Here is a 4,383-nt window from a genome sequence, read left to right on the forward strand (position 1 = left end):
AAGCTTTTTATAAGCTTATGCATGATAGATGCGTGCAGGTGTTATTAGGTTACAGTAGTGTCGAGCTTAGAGCATGTAGCTGACTTCTGGAGCTTTGATTTTTGATATATGTATTTCCCTTTCAGCATTGTATTCAAATGTTTATATTAATAGATATGTGATGATGATGTTTTTGTGAATTAGGTAAACTTGTGGTTATGATTCTTACGAGATAAATGTACATTGAAAAATCCTCCTTGTAGGATCCCAGAATTGGAATCTGGCGTATGGGTGTTGGGAGCCGAGAATGGGGTACTACAGAGGCTGTCAGCACCGGATTCGGTGATCAGGAATTTTATGAGCCCGGTTTCTGAGTTTAGGGCATGACATTTAGGAATTGGGGTTCGGGTTCGGGTTTGGGTTTAGGTTTGGGGTTTAGGGTTTAGGGTTATAGGTTTAGGTTTAGTTTATAGGTTATAGGTTATAGGTTATAGGTTTAGGTTTAGGTTTAGGAATTCGGGTTCAGGTTCGGGTTTAGATTTAGGTTTTCAAGTTTAGGTTAAGGTTAGGAAATCATTGTACCCACTATAAATATATGTAGTTTATCTACACCGTCCATCTACTTTTCCAAATCATTTACGGGGTTGAAACCAAAATTGAATCATATCCAAAACTCAGGTGGACCATACCATAAGAAACAATGGGTATAATGATTTCCATCATTGAAACCTTTCTAGGGCATGTAGTGATGTTTATTTATCATCCAACCTGTTCACACGATCACACAGACGGTGATGAAGGGAAAAAATAAATATCAGTGGTTCCCACCTTCCAAGGACCCCCACTCAATATCCGGATAGCTCCGACACATATTCGGATTTACTTTATCAATTTCGAGATAATACATAAACACGGGCCTGTCCAAATGGCCAGGCCACCCATATTGTTGTCCATAGAAAATGGATAGCTTTATCATGGTCATAACAGTAGTTCCCACCTTCCAGGGACCCTCACTCAACATCCGAATAGCTCTGACACAAATACAGAAATAAACTAATTAGGAACTTACAACAACAAAAGGTACCAGGTCTTTGGTCCAGGGGTGATCCACAATAAAAAATACCATTTACCATGAACTAAAATCATATATTATCCATACCTTGATTGGACTCACTACAAGGGTAATCTTTCAATGATGGCCCACTGCTTCTGATAATCACTACAGGGGTAAGAAAATTACAAAAAGTAAGACTCATGAGATGACATATGTACAAATAGTGACAAGACTAGCTGGTAATGACAGGAGGTTAAGACATCAAATTATTTATGAAGAATAAGAAAAAAAAAGATAAAATAAATAGTTAAAAACTTTACCATTTCAATATTAAACCTTGTAGTCGCAACATTGATCTGTAGGGATAAAAAGGTACCATTTACCATGAACTAAAACATATATTATCCATACCTTAATGTGGATTACATAAGATGAAACAATGATTATTGAACGCCCATTCATTTTTGGGCTCATGACCCACGATGATATGGAAAAATGAATGAACAATCAAGCTCAGGACCCACATCATGGAATGTCTAGATTAATGGACTATTTGTAGTATGAACAATATAAACCATCAATTTCCTTAGCCATTGATTGGATAGTTAAGATCATCTAGTCAAAAGTGATTTTTTTGAGAGAGAGAGGCAATCAAATCGGGATTAGACTTAATCCTAATTAAGAGACTACAATGGTGAGTAGCAGTGGACATGCCAATATGAAACTCATGGGTTACATCAGGTCCAATTGTTAGGTTGGTTTAGCCATGAAGATGCATGGTGGCACGTGAGTCAATGGAAGCCATTCATCAGGTGGGCCACATTCATACAAAGAAAACAACAGTTAAGAAAGAAAATAACCAACAAGTTATGCCCAACATTGGTCCAACCAATGAAAGGACCATCCTGGATTTAGGTACAAGGCATGTTCATGATTATGTAGTGCCAGACCTGGCACCAGGTCATATGTTGGACATACATGCCATTTTGACACGTCTTCCTTTCATTGTTCCTCCCCTAATATTTTTAGCTCTTAAGTTGGTCAGACGATTGCAAGGACAAGATGGAGATGTTGCTGGGGAAGATGTTCTTATGACACCAACGAAGATTTTTCAGCTTTTGAATTAGACTATTGAGGCCTTGTCATCTATTCCATCACGAGAACTGCCACTAAGATTGTACTTGTAATGTGCTAAGGCTGTCAATGATTGTGATCTCGAGCCTGTAGCATATGAGTTCTTCACACAAGCTTTTATACTATATGAAGAAGAAATTATGGATTCAAAAGCTCAGGAGACTGCCGTGCATCTAATAATAGGGACTCTTCAGAGGATGAATATATTTGGTGTTGAGAACAGAGATACACTTACACATAAGGCCACAGGGTACTCTGCAAAGCTTTTAAAGAAGCCCGATCAGCGCAGAGCAGTTCATGCATGTTCACATCTCTTTTGCTTTGATGATCAGGACGGCATTAAGGATGGAGAAAGGGTCCTGCTTTGCTTAAAGCATGCACTAAGGATCATGAATGTAGCCTAACAGATGGCCAGCGTAACGCGGGGTATTGGTGGGCTAATCACACTATTTGTAGAAATATTGAACGAGTACCTTTATTTTTTTGAGAAAGGGAATCCTTAGATTACAGGCTCAATAATCCAAGGCTTGATTGAACTGATTACGACCGAAATGCAAAGCGATAACATGATGACAGACCCATCTGTGGATGCTTTCTTTGCTAGCACGTTGTGCTATATTCAGTTCCAGAAGCAGAAAGGCGGCACGATGGGTGAAAAACACAAGCCCATCAAGGTGTGATGCACCTGATGTGAGCGGGCCTTAATTTGACCAGGTCATCACCAGCACATTTACATGATGAAGTTGAGGAATTGTTGGAGTTGCAAAAAAAGTGCTGATTTGATTGCAATCAGCTGTATTCCTGATTTCCTGCCATGACCAAGTCGAGTCAATCCACAGGTGCTGGTGGATTCGGTTTCTTTTGCCTTGTTGTTGGGGGATGTACATGGGATGCATACAACCTTGTACCCATTTTCACTTTTATTTTTATTTTTCCCTTTTATTTCCAAATCATGATGATTAGGTTTTTTTTTCCTCCTAGACATGAAAACCAAGTTGCGTGGATTTTTTTAGTAATTTTAACTGATGCAACCATGTCGATGAAACATGTCTTGGTAATTCCGAGTCCATGGAGTAATTTTTCAGTTTCACATTGGAGGGGGTGTAGAAATACCATTAAGTTTCGACAGTTTGTGGCAATAATGTTATACATATCCATGGTGTTTTGTAATATATATATATATATATATATATATATATATATATATATATATATATATATATATATATCTCCGGCATTTACTTTGCTTAACTTGACGTATATCTTTTTTATTTAACATTACTCTTTGTTCTTTTGCAGATATCAGTAGTAATGAAATTAGAACCAACGCTACGAGAATGGGAAACGGATGTGAGATACAAATAGAAAAAGATATCAAAGCTATGGAGTGGAGCTTCACAGCGTGTGTTTCTTCAGGCAGGAGATTCACGGCTACTGCAATGGAGAGAGAGAGAGAGAGAGAGAGAAGAGGGCATTCACGGCTAATGCATTAGAGAGAGAGGGAGGAGAATGAGAGAGATGGAGCAGAGATCGAGAGGGAGAGAGAGGATTAGGGAAAGAAGAGCTTAGGGAATGCTCTGATTAGGGAACGGAGAGAGAGAGAGAGAGAGAGAGAGAGAGAGAGTGAAGTACCCATCTTTGGGCGCAGCTATATTTTGAGCGCGCGCCCAAATTTGGGGGTCTTCTCACGAACGAACGTAGATGGTTGGTTAAGGGGCTCCATGGGGCCCACCATGATGTATTTCGTTAATCCATTCCGATACATAATTTTAATAAATTATTTTAGTTTATGACACCAAATTTCAAGTATATTGGAGGCCCAAGTGGACCACACCATAAGAAGCAACTGTAATTTAATATCAATGTTTCCTTCCATGTGGTCCACTTGAGCCTTCGATCTAGCTGATTTTTTTTTATCCTCTAAAGTAATATTTACAAATATATAAACGACTTAGATAGAACATATAGTTTTTTTTAGGCCTCATAGAGCCCCTTACAACACTATTAATTATTAATGGTGTATCAACTTTTTAGCTACGGATTAAAACCGTAGCAACTATAGCTAAGGTTTATATCCATAGCGAAAAAACTAACGTGGTCTGAATCCTTTGCCCCTTTTTTTGGTAGTGTTAGGTCCAACAGATTTTCAAAAATTTCGGCGCAATAAGATTTAGCAAGTGCTCAACTGGCCTTTTGGGTCCCACGACTGGTCGAGT

The 4,383-nt window shown here is 38.6% G+C and overlaps 1 pseudogene; it reads left to right on the plus strand.

Annotated features, from left to right (window-relative positions):
* Window positions 1-1,902: 1,902 nt before the first annotated feature.
* LOC131238954 (vacuolar protein sorting-associated protein 35B-like) lies at window positions 1,903-2,869 on the plus strand (annotated as a pseudogene).
* Window positions 2,870-4,383: the final 1,514 nt, after the last annotated feature.

The sequence above is a fragment of the Magnolia sinica genome, chromosome 3 (genome assembly GCF_029962835.1).
Source record: "Magnolia sinica isolate HGM2019 chromosome 3, MsV1, whole genome shotgun sequence".
NCBI classification, from domain to species: Eukaryota; Viridiplantae; Streptophyta; class Magnoliopsida; order Magnoliales; family Magnoliaceae; genus Magnolia; species Magnolia sinica.